Source organism: Vombatus ursinus, unplaced genomic scaffold, assembly GCF_900497805.2.
Source record: "Vombatus ursinus unplaced genomic scaffold, bare-nosed wombat genome assembly UNPS02015175.1, whole genome shotgun sequence".
NCBI lineage: Eukaryota > Metazoa > Chordata > Mammalia > Diprotodontia > Vombatidae > Vombatus > Vombatus ursinus.
In genome coordinates this window covers 22206337-22219817 of record NW_020954953.1, presented here as the reverse complement: position 1 = coordinate 22219817, position 13481 = coordinate 22206337, and the positions used below count along the sequence as shown (strand labels likewise).

The 13481-nt window shown below is 37.4% G+C and overlaps 1 pseudogene; it reads right to left on the bottom strand.

Annotated features, from left to right (window-relative positions):
• LOC114031454 overlaps positions 1 to 13148 on the bottom strand; it is a 51310-nt pseudogene extending 38162 nt beyond the window's left edge.
• Positions 13149 to 13481: the final 333 nt, after the last annotated feature.

Genomic DNA, 13481 nt, shown 5'->3' with positions numbered 1-13481 from the left:
ATTTCCTGAATGAAGGACATATCTCAGAGTTTATTTCCAGGGGCTGGCCTTCCTTTTAAAACAAAACAAAACAAGAGTCTACAGATTTTTCTCCACAGACTTAACGTCTGAAACACACCCTGTTCCCTCTCCTGAATAGTTTCCTCTGTACGTTTCTCCATGTGTGTTTCATTCCAAGCAGAACTAGGGCTGCCACAGTCCAAACAAGATTCATTTTGGAGAGCCTGGGTGTTTCTATACATTCTGAGCTTCATTCTCCAGCGAAAAATTCCTGCCAAACTTCTCACTTCTGTGCGGCAAATAATCTTCCCAGATCACCTCATGGCATTCAAGTTCTCCTGAACCTCCCCTTGAGGTTTTATTGATTGATTCAACAATCATTTATTTATTTGAGATGCACAAGTCCAGGGAGGATGTGGAAAGTTTCATGTAATTTATACGGTCTCAAGAAGTTCAATATGACAAAAAACACAAGTTAGATAAAATGAGAGACAAAGCTTGTGTATCATTAAGATAATAAATAATAGAATAGCTATGCTAAGGAAAGTGACTGAAATTCTAACTTTACTGCAAAACTGGAAAGCAGCAAGTTCTGATAAAATCCTAAATTGTTGGCTCAAAAACCTGACAGTGGTACTTTAATTACTAGCAAAACACTTTGTAAGTTGCCTTTCAAATGTAAGCCTGAGCCCACCTTTTCTTAATAGAAGGTATCACCTATCTACTACGAAAAGATGAAGATACTACACATGGGTCAGTTACATGTTATATACTTTAAACAAAGCATTCACAGCTTGCATCATAAACAAATCCATATGCATTTAGAAGATTATGATACACAAAACCCTGAGAAGGAGAAGGGGTGTGGTCAGAGGTCTGCTAAGTGTAAAGAGCAACTTAATGATTTAATAACGATTCAACAAATTGCCTGAGAGACTATAATATTTATTCTATCATGACTAGTTCTTTTATCTTTACTGGGGTGTATGCGGTGTTGCAGGAAGACTTGCACCTCTGGTGTGAGGGCTTGCCAAATCCTTTTCAGGTCTGTTCAGCCCTCTTTGTTTCTACCTAGCACTCAACTCTCACCTGTGGCTTCAAGAAGCTATAGCATGCACAGCAGCCACACCTGGGTAAACTGTCTTGGCAGATGGGCTAAACTGGGTTGAGAGTAACTGAGAGTCCTCAAACCCCTCTATGAATTAGGGGGATGTCTACTCTAAGCACGTAAAGATTTCCCCCAGAGCAATGGGAAGATGAGAACAATTTTTGCAATGTGGAGTGCTTAGAGCTTGGTCAGACATCAAAGACGTCAAGGTCATCTGCTGCATCCTGGACCATCACTGGTCATCTTGACTTTTATCTTGCCACTAGACTTTGATGACTCTGGAAGATAGGGTGAAGCTGATGATTTTGTGCAATTCTGCCTCACTCAAATCCAATTTATTCACAAGTCAAGACATTACCCATAATGTCATTGGTCCTCTTTGAAAACAAAGGGCAAATAACAGCAACAACTAATTACTGATAAGTCTTTGATTCATATTCATGGCTTATTCATATACTGTAAATATTATATTTAATATATTATAGATAATACATTAACACAACATAAAATATTTATGTTACATGTGTTATACACATGTACTACATATTATGTAACATAATATAATACATATAAAATTATATTATAATACAGACCTGAGTATAGTGAGAATGCTAGGGTATTGGTCTTCACACAGAGTAATGTTCTCGATTTAAAACATACCATGTTAAGAATGGTTGACATAAAGTATAGTATCTTTCAGGAATAGAGTTTAAGCTCTTTATGGTTTGGCCTAGCTCTAAACCCATCATTATCTCTCCTAAGTAGAATTGAGGATACCTTCCAAGTAAGAAGGATATCATACCAAAAAGTCTTATTAATTACTTGATAGATGACATCAAGTTATATGACTTACCAAAAAATACATTAAATTGCTTTTTCTTCTTGTGGAATCTTTCTTCAATGATACTGAAATGTTATTTTGACTGTATATGTGTATAATTCTTAATGTATGCCAAGGAAAGATGGAGAACAAAGCTTTGCACCTGAATTTGAAGATCAAATTGACCCAAAGGATGAAGGTGACATTAAAAAAAACCCTAATGCCCTGAAGGAATCAAGCATAAAAGTACATATAAATTTAGATATATAGATATGTATCAATATATCAAGGAAAAAAACCATGGCTATGTAAATCAAGAGATAATAATATTAGATATTATATAATATCTATATTATATATCTATATATAATCTAGATATATATTATATATCTATATATGAGTTATATAATATCTATATATAATCTCTAATATAAGAAATAAGAGCTAATAATAATAGCTAACATTTCTGTAGTGCTTACTGTGTTCCAGGCACTGTGCTAAATACTTTATAATTATTTTCTCATCTGATCTTCCCAACAACTCTGGGAGGTAAGTGCTATTATAAATTGCGTTTTACAGTTGAGGAAATCACTGATATCTACAGTCAATTCTCAGTGGGAAGAATGTGCTTAAAACAATTAATGCCTATGCAATTCCAGTCCTCACGTCCTTTTCAAAGTGTAAAAAAGCACCGTAACATCTTTGGAAAGTATTCTAAGAAGAACACATATAGTGTTAATGAAGCACAAGGCTCATTAACCTAAGACAATTGTGGAAAAATAAACACTTCTTCACTACAAAGGAGGAAGAAGACCAATGAGAATTCTCAGAGGTCATGATATGCAGATTAAAAACTTATAAAAATCCTTTAGAAATAGACATCACTTTACCCATCAGATCAGAAAGGAGGACAGTACTTTGATGCTATTGGATCTGTTTTATGTAACTAAAAGTGGTTTATCTCTAGGTGCAGCTTATGAGTCAACTCAACAAACATTGGAAGAGCTCAGATTCTAGAATGGAATCCAAAGGGTCTCCATAGGTGGCATTCACCCGAACTCAACCAACAATAAATTGACAAAGAATCATTGAACAATGGCTGAGTCGTGCAGACTTCTTTATGGAAACAGAAGGGTTTATGATAGCAATTCATTACCAGGCTGTCATCACCAAAAAATTTAGATATAAAGATCTTAGACTTATCAGTCAATGCAGATTATGCAAAGGAATGGTAGAAACTACACATGACAGTAGGCAGCAAAAATTTAGCACCTACTGAATGCCTAGCAAGATATGATCTAGTGGTTTGTTGATCAGAAGCTTGTTATATTTCATAAACTAATAGAAAACAAACCCCTATTATACTATGCAACTACAGGTTTCAAAATATTTTTGGGAATTCAACAAATAAACTGTACTAGAAGTAGACTACGGTCACAGTTGAAACTGTTGCCCATAATTCCCTGCTCAGAAATCACATCAATCCTTAAAAATTTATGAACCACATTTTTGGTTGTTGTTGTTGAATTGTTTTTCATTTATGTCTGACTCTTTGCGACCCCGTTTGGGGTTTTCTTGGCAAAGATATTGGAGTGGTTTGTCATTTCTTTCCCCAGCTCATTTTGCAGATGAGGAACGGAGGCAAACAGGGTGAAGTGACTTGCCCTGTGTCATGCAGCTAGTAAGAGCCTGAGACCAGATTTGAACTCAGGCAGATTAGTCTTCCTGATTACCAGCCCAGTTCATTATCCACTGTGCTACCTAGCTGCCCCACATTTTTAGTGGATGTTCCCATACAAAATACTCATAATTTTATGTTCCTTTCAAAAAGATGTTAAAATATAGAGACCTAAGGGGAAGAATCAAAGCCAAGTGGGAAGTGGGTGAGTTGCATGCCATCCCTGTCATCCTGTTTGCTCCTGGAGTTGTCTCTAAGCTCCTTTCTGTGAGCCCACAAAAGATGAGATTGCATCTATACACTGTTATTAATTACAAAAAGCAGCCATTTTATTCTCCTGTGTAAATAGTTCACAGAACATTACATATGAAAGAATAAAAGCAGGATAGTGACTTGTCCCAAGACTATTACTCTTTGAGCACCTAAAAAGAGGAGAAGAACTGAGATCAACATAATGGACATTTCTAAAGTGCTTTAAGGCTCACAAAGTACTTTACATAGCTAAATACTACAGGAATTAGTAGTTCCCCCATTCAGATGAGGAAACTGAAGCCCAAGGAGTTTGTTATTTGCTCATGGTTTCACAGTTAATGAGAGGTGGAATCATTTAATCAGTCAATAAACATTAATTGTTTACTGTGTTCTAGGCACTGTGCTCAGTGCTGGGAATACAAAGATAGGCAAAAAAAAAATAGTCCCTGCTTTCAGGGAGTTCACAGTCGAATGAGGGAGACAACATGCAAAAATTATATTTGTACAAGCTCTATACAGGATAAATTGGAGATAAGCAGCAGAGGGAAGGCACTAGAACCAAAGGGGATCAAAAAAGGCTTCCTGTAAAGAGTGGCATTTTATGTGGGACTTGAAGGAAGCCAGAGATGAGGAGGGACATCGTTCCAGACGTGAAGTGACAAGGCCTGGAGCTGGGAGGTGGAGTATCTTATTCAAGGTCTGACCTTTGCTGGCAGGGTCAGTGGATCGCTGGGGATGTGTATGTGTGGGGGTAAGGTATAAAAAGACTAGAAAAGTAGCTGGAGGGGGACGGTTGGCTAGATTATGAAGGGCTTTGAATGCCAAATAGGATTTTATATTTGATCCTGAAGGTAACAGGCAGCCACTGAAGTATCTTGAGTAGGGAGCTTAGACGAATTAAATGGTGACATCTTAACTTTAGGAAGATCTCTTTGGCAGATAAGTGGAGTAGGAAGAGATTTGAGGCAGGCAGACCCACCCACAGGCAATTGTAATAGTCCAGATGTGAGGTGCTGGCAGAGTCGGAGGAGAGAAGGAAGTGTATGCAAGAGATGTTACAAAGGTAAAATCGACAGGACCTGGCAACAAGTTGAATACAGGGGATGAAAGAGAGTGAAGGGTGGAGGATGAATCACTCAACTGAGGCGCCAGGGTGGCGATTAGAGTTGACTCAAAGACATCATAAGACCTATCGGACAATGTATTTAAATGGTGGTTGGCTGGCCACTTGTTTGGGATGTTTAGGACCATTTGTAGCTGGGGACTCAATGACCTCAAGGGTCCCTTTCCATGCTGTGAGTCCACGATCTACATAATTCACTCATATTAAAGTGTAAATAAGAGACAAAACTTAATGAATCACCTCTCTCTTTGGTTTTTTCACTTTTATTGGGGCACAGTGTGTTACAGGATCATAGGATCATAGCCTTGGAACTGGATGGGCTGTGCCAGGCCACTCAATCTAATCATTTTTCCTCTTTGTGACCCCATTTGGGGTTTTCTTGGCAAAGGTGCTGGAGTGTTTTGCCATTTCCTTCTCCAACTCATTTTACAGATGAGGAACTGAGGCAGAGTTCAGTGACTTGCCCAAGGTTACACAGTTAGTGTCTGATGTCAGATTTCAACTCAGAAAGATGAGTCTTCCTGACTCTAGGACAGCATCTTATTCACCACGCTACCTAGCTGCCCGATTATTGGTGGAAAATTATTGGAAATACTCATTCAATATATTTGAACCTGAATAAAAACTAGATTAAAACTGCCTACAAAATTCACTGCAGAAACCAGTTGAAAAAATTAGTAGTCAGATCGAGGGAGAAGAATAATTGCATACTATTTACAAACACAACTGAATAGTCCAAAGAAAATAGTATTTGTAAGGGGGTTATAAAAAGGTTATTGAAGAACTTTCCCCTCCCCTTTTGACCTATGGCATGAGTCATTCCAAGATAAGACTCTGTGTGTGGGTCAATCGTATGGGAGAATGATGTGGGAGACATTCATATCAAAAAGAGAACTTTGTTCAAGAGAATTAAATAATTAGCTGGGTTTTTTTCTTTTAGAGGAAAAAATGACTCATGATTGAGAAATAACTCTTATAAAGTGACAGAAGTGGCACCATGTGTTTTTGGTTTAGATTTCCTTCTTTAACCCAGGAGCAACCAAACTTAGGGGAAACTAACCAATAGCCTCTCTATATAAGGAATTGAGGACAGACATATCTCAAGCACTCAGGTGTGGCAGCAGCACCTTTATGTAAATCAATTTATTTGTAAATGATTTGTTCAAACTTTAGACCTCTACTTTCTTGGATTTTTTTTTTAACCATGTCAGTGTGAAATATGGGAATTAAGAGGTTAAATACCTCTACATTTTAAAATCCAATGATGTGGTTCTTCAAAGCAGATGCTAACTAGCCTTTGGTTATTCCATACTAGGCCTTAAGAATTCCTATGCTCTTTATTGCAAGCACTCTCTCATCATTTGGCTTCAGTTCAATGACTCAAAGGCTAGTGTTAAACAACCAGCCGTCTATGAACTAAAGAATGACAGCTTCTTTCTGGAAGACAGTAAATTAGACTATGAGAACCCTAGGGAATTATGTGGCAATCTATGGATTTGGCTGCAAGACAAAGCATTAAGGGAAAAATTAAAACTGTCTATAGATTATTACGCCTCTTTTACTGAACTGCTTGGTTTAATAGCAAAGAATCATGGTGTTAGAGCTGGAAAGGATTTTAAAGGTCATCTAGTCCAAAACCTTGCACTTTCCAGAAAGGTAAAATTACTTTCCCAAGGTTGCGACACTTCACAGTAGGTATGGGACTGATGTATTTGGTTATATCATCCTAATTCTGAAATGACTGGCTGATTAAGTCAGTTCATTTAGCTTTATATTCTCAATATTAGCGACAGGAACTATGAATTTGTTTATGAATCTGTTTGTCTGAGAAAATACTCCAAAAAGCTAAGATAAATGAGGTGACATTGTCTTATTTGTTCTACCAACTTTGTTGAATTGAATGAATATAATGCTATAAACATGAATATAATGCTATAAACAAGTTCCTTGTGGGGGAAGAATCATTACCAATTTTTCATTTGTGTTACCTTCTGTCTACCTTGGATGTTTAAATACTTATTGACTTGAATGTGGATTACATCTGCTCTCCATGGGCAGCAGGAAATTATGGACTATTAAAATTTTTGTGGGATGGTAGTTGAATAGGGCCACAGCTTATCAAAAACAAATACGTATATTGATAGGAATGTATATTTTGATATGTATGTATACGCATATATATGTGTATACGTATATGTATGATATATATCTATATCTGTAAAAAGACAGACAGAAAGAAAAAGACAGAGAGACAGGGAGAGAGAGAGATGAAGACTGGGGCTAGGGCCCTTAAGGTGAGTTGATTCAAGATTGGTTCCTAGGGCTTCTCCTGCTGACAAAAGCAGTCATACTATACATACATACATACATACATACATACATACATACAAATACACAAAAATGCAGAATATGTATATATATCCATACATATAGATATATACATATATAGTCTCAATTCTATATTTATCTATTTGAATTTATTAAATACAGCTATAGATGGATATCCATTCCACAAAGAATTTGGTTATAGCATTATGTTCAATTGAACAAATGAATGATAATAATCATTATAATCAATAATGATGATGATTATAGCTTTATTATTATTATTGCTAACCTTTATTTAGTGCTTTAAAGTTTGCAAAACACTTTATAAATATTATCTCATTTTATCCTCACAATACCCCTGGGAGATAGGTGCTATTCTTATCCCATTTTACAGATGAGGAAACTGAGGCAGACACTGCCAACTCTTATTACCGATGCAGATTGGGAACTCACTTGTAAATTATAGTCTTAGAAAGTTGCCTTGGAGGCATTGAAAGGTCAAGTGACCTGCCCAGATTCATACAATTTATGAGTGCCTGAGGCAGAATTTTAATCCATTTCTCCAACACTTTTTCCATTAGGCCACACTGGCTCTAATATAGTAGTTAATAATGGTCAAAGGACCATAGGTTTAGGGCTGGAAGATACCTTAGAGGTCATGTTGTCCAACCCCCACATTTTACAGATGAAGAAAGGGAGGGTCAAAGAAGTTGCTGAGTCAAGTCAACAAACCTTTATTACGGGCCCTACGTATCCTGCAGGCATTGTGCTAAGTGTCCTGCCAAGGTTACACAAGTAGCTAAGCATACATAGAGTCAGTCTTCAGTCTATTGCACCAAGAAAATACTTCGAACTAAACATAAGTGTGCTTGATACTAATTCCTGGTTTAAAAAAAATTTAAGCATGAATTTTTAAAGGAATAACTTGTCAATACTCAGAAAATAGAAGTGTTCCCTAAGAGGCCAGAAAGGTTAATTAAGAACAAATCAGTCAAGCTAACTTCATTTCCTTTCTTGCCAGGTTTACTAGATTAAAGGATTAAAACAGTGTGGATAGGGTATATTTTATAGGTCATCGAGGCAGGAATCTGATGAAGTTTCTCAAAACATCACTGTGGATAAAACCATGATCTTTGGCAAACTTTTTATGCAGTGCTTTAAGGTTTGCTGAGAGATTTCCCTCCTCTGGGCCTTAATTACCTCATCTATAAAATGAGAAGATTGGACCTAAATGACTTCCAAGCCTCCTCCCAGCTCTAAATATATGCTCTTATGACATAATTCAAAGGTGAATTAAATGATAGTAGAATTAAGAAGTTCTGAACTGGTTGACAAACTGAACAGAAAAATTAATGAATGGATGTTAATCCTAGATAAAGCAGTCTGGCAGAGGTGTCTCTGCCCCTGCACTTGTCAATGGTTGTGTTAGTGACTTGGGCCAAAGCATAGATGACAAGCTTATTTTTGTGACAAGGCCAAGGGTCACATGGCAGCCAAAAAGCTAATGTAATCCTAAACTGCATTAATAAAACAATGGTTCTCAAGATGTGGTTTGGGGACCCTGGGTAGAGGTGGCCCTGAGATACTTTCAGGAGATCTCTGAAGTCAAAACTGAAGAATTTAGCATAATAACATTAAGACATTTTAATTTTTATGTGGTAAACACAAATATGACCCATATAAGCAAAAGCTAGGGAGGTGGACAGAGGCTCAATAATTTTTAAGAGTGTAAAGGGGTCCTGAGACCAAAAGAGTATGGGAACTGCTATAATAGAAGAATCTTTTTCCAGAGCATTGGAGAAGATGGCCTTGGCAGATTATACTTAGAATATCATGTCCAATTGTGGGTTTTGTATTTAGGAGGCATATGTACAAATTGAAGCAGGTTCCAAGAAAGATGATCATAAATACAGCAAGTTTTCCTTTGGGCCAAAATGCCAACACAGCATTTTTGTAGCACAGTGTAGCTACAGATTCCAACAATCCCAGAGTGAACAATGCACAATTGTGGCTTATGGTCTGTAACAGAAGTCATAGGCAACAAGTGAAGAAGGGAATGAATCCCTATTGACTTTTTGGGCACTGAACCTTATACCATCATGTGATACTTCTTCTACTGCTGCTAAGTTCTTATATTACTCAGTTTTCTAAGTACACATTCCTTATATATACAATTAGATTGTTAAGTCCATCAAGGGATTGTGTCATATTTCTTTATATTAAAGTTCTAACTCTGTGTTTCATCTTGTGATGGAGGTGACTCTGGGCTCCTGAAGGTCATATTAGCATATTACAAACTCTGGTAGGGCCTATCATGATGGAAAGGCCTTGGATATATACCTCACATAGTGTAGGTCTGTTCTCTGAAAGTCAAACTAGTCAAAATAGTAAGGGTCATGTCAATAATAATAACTCACATGGTTTTTCAAGGTTTACATAGGGCTTCTCTGGCATTATTATCTATTTGAGCTTCTTTGATATGGGTATATGCCATTATAGCCTTTTACAGGTATTATCATCCTATTTTACAGATTTTTAAACTGAAATTCAAAGAGAAAGAAAGATGGATGGACAAATAGATGATAAATGGATAGATAGGTAAATAGATGAGTGGATAGATGGACAAATAGGTAGTTAGATAATAGATGGGTAGAAAGACAGATAGATGGATAGATAGATAGATAGGCATTCAGATAGATAGATAAAGCATTTATTAGGAATAAGTGATTTGCCCATAGTAACAGAGCTAGCATCAGAAGCAAGATTTGAACCTAGGTCTTTTTGACTCCACTCTATCATTGAAAAGTTCAGCATTAGAATATTGATATGAAGTGATTATTTTAGGAAGGGTACAACAACTCCTGAAGAAACTATTAAGACAGGTAGAAGTAGTGATCTGCATCGGTGGAGGGAATAACAATATACTGAAGAAAGCACAGACTTCTTGATATCTTTCCCTGTAAGCAGTAATTGCTCCAGGTGGGCAGGGATCATGCCTTATCAAAACTTTGTAATTTCCTCAAAGTCAAGCATTGTGTTCTTACTGAGTAAGTACTTTTCATGTTTGCAAAATTGAATCCAATGTTTTGAGTTGAATAGTAGGCCCTCAATAAATACTTTTTAGTAGACTTAGAACCTGACACACTTCCTGGCATAGAATGAATGCTTACTAAATGCTTGTTAACTGACTGGACAAAGACAGTTGGACTAGATTGTTGGATCAAAGAACTGAAGGCATGCAAAGAAACCGTTGTCTTGTATTCTCTTATTGAACTCTACTCATGGATTTTAAGGTCTTCAATAGGTTTGCTCATAACAGACATAGTCACCATTAAATAAAATATTGTTGTTGTTCAGTTGTTTTTCAGTCATGTCCTACTCTTCATGGCCCTAATTGAGGTTTTCTTGGCAAAGATAACTGGAGTGGTTTGCCATTTCCTTCTCCAGCTTATTTTACAAATGTGGACACTGAGGCAAACATGGTTAACTGACTTGCCCAGAGTCATACAGTTAATAAATGTCTGAGGTCATATTTGAACTCAGGAAGATGAGTCTTCCTGGATCCAGGCCCAGCATTCTATCCACTGTGCCACCTAGCTGTGCTGATCACAGCTACAGCAATTAGGATAAAATACAGGAATCCAGAAAGCACACATAATGAATAATGTATCTTTGCATGTTTTGTGTTGTAGAGGTAGCCATATCATGGTCTTCTTCATCTGAAAGTCAGATTAACAGTAGGCTGCCTGTTTCCTGCAGCAAAAATTGCCATCAGGGATGCCCAGGGTTTCTGGTTAACACAATCTTCTAAAGGTCATGAATGAGTAGACTTCCTTCTATTCTGGACACCCCACACTGTTTGATTTAGTCTTCAGCATGGGTTGATTCAAGGGCTTCTTTTGCTGACAAGGACAGTCCTACCAGTGGCTTTGTGTATACATAGTCCATTGGGATTGAGCAAGGCTAAAAAACATCCTTCTCATTATTAATAACACGGTGATAATGCTTTGGGGCTACTTTACTTAAGAGACGATCCATGAGAATATCTTTAGAGATATTTTCAGTTGGAATGGGCAAAGTTTCTTGGGGTCCTATCCCCATCATTTAAGGTATACTGTAAGAATGCAGCTCCTTCTGATATCAAAATAAGCTAAGCAGTGTTAGAAAGGTAACTGATTCAAAAGGGAAAAATTTGACACATGCTGATATGTAATACGGCTTACGGTAGACATTACCCTAATTCACCAATGGGTTTGAGGCCTGTCAGTTACCCTCAACCTGGGTTAGCTCATCTGAAAATTACTTTTGTCAACATTTATGTGCTAAATGCTAGGTATAAAACTTTTTTAAGTTCAAAAAACATGCAAAAATTAAATACAAAGTAATTTTCACAGGACGTACTAGTAACTGGTGGGAGTTGCAAAAAAACTTATGTAGAAGGTGGGACTTTGTCTGAGTTCTGTTGAAAACTAGGAATTCCAAGAGAAGAAAGTGCTAAGGGAACACATTCCATGCATATGGAAGAGCCCATAGAAAGGCATAAAGATGTATGTTATTTTATTTTATCATTATGACAACCCTGTGAGTCATGGGACAACTATTATTTCCTTATTTTATAAATGAGTACACTGAGTTTCTGTGGTTTACCTGTGATCACACAGCTCATGTCCTGACACTAAATCCAGCCTTCCTTCCACCATACTACCCAACCTCTCTATTAGGAAGTTGGACTTCATGATCTCCAATGTCCCTCTCAGCTCTACCACTCTATGATTTTAGATGAGATTTTCATTTGCAGCTGATTTCACAGAGAACGCACAGTAAGGTCACCCAAGGTCAGTAAAACATTCTAAAAGCCTCTTCTCCATCCAAGAGTCGGACTGACAGTAGGCTGCCTGTTTTCTGGAGCAAAGATTGCTTTCAGAGATGCCCCTATTTAACATAATCTCCTTTTTGTTCAAGCTCTATCTACTGAGCTCAAAAAAGTCTTGAATGACCAGGCTTGCTTCCACTCTGGACATCCCATACAATTTAATTAAGAAGAATGAACTAAAAAGAAGTAGCACTCCTTAATGTCAGGTGACCATTAAATGTACTTTTCTAGTTTTAAAGACATATGTTTACAATTCCAAATGGGCACCTGGGTGGTGCAGTGGATAGGGCACTGGGCTTGGAATCAGGAAAGTTTACCTTCATGAGTTCAAATCGGTGTGATCCTGGGCAAGTCACTTAACCCTGTTTGTCTCAGTTCTTTAGCTATAAAATGAGCTGGAGAAGGAAGAAAACCCCAAATGGGGTCATAAAGAGCCCCTCGTCGGACATGACTGAAACGACCGAACAACAAATTACAATTCCATTGTAGCCAAGTCAAATTCAATTATTTCAGTTAATCTCCACTCTTCTTGATATGTAGGATCATAGATCAAGAGTTGAATAGGACTCCAGTGACCATGTAATACATTTTACAGATGAGGGCACTGAGACCCAAAGAGAAGTTAAATGACTCATGCAAGGTCACACAGGGAATAGGCATCAGAGCTAATATTTGAATATAGGTACTCTGACTGCAAAGTCAATGCTTTTTTTTTTTTTTGGTACTATTCTGATATTTTAAGTGTAGTGTGATGAAAAAAGAGCCAGAGGAAGGGAATGAGAAAGTCTCAGCATAAGTCCAAGCTTCATGACTAACTAGCTGTGTGATCATGGGTAAGTCTTTTTTGTTTCTTTGTTCCATGACTTCCTCGTCTATAAAATTTGGATCAGATAATCCATGAGGGCTCTGCTAATTCTGACATTACGTGATTCTATGAAAAGCCTTCAGGAGGTTGATGGGTCCCATCTTTGTCCTCTCTATCTTCTTGATTATCTTCCAATAAATACAACAAATGTGCATTTCCATTCTGGACAAAGAAAACTTTAGGTCACTCTCCCTACTTAGTCTACAGTCAGAACGACGGCATGTTCTCCTTCAACAGGGCTGTCACAAGTCAACAGGAGAGGGAGAGGGGGCCCACTCTTCATACAGAGCTCCCTGGAACAGATTGGTGGCTGAATGCCAGGTGTGGTGTTGACTTGACTTTACAGAAGTATGGAATAATTTTATACCAGCCAAAAGTCACATAGAAACTCCATACTGTTAGACTCTTATTCCAATCCCTAGACTTTCCTTCCT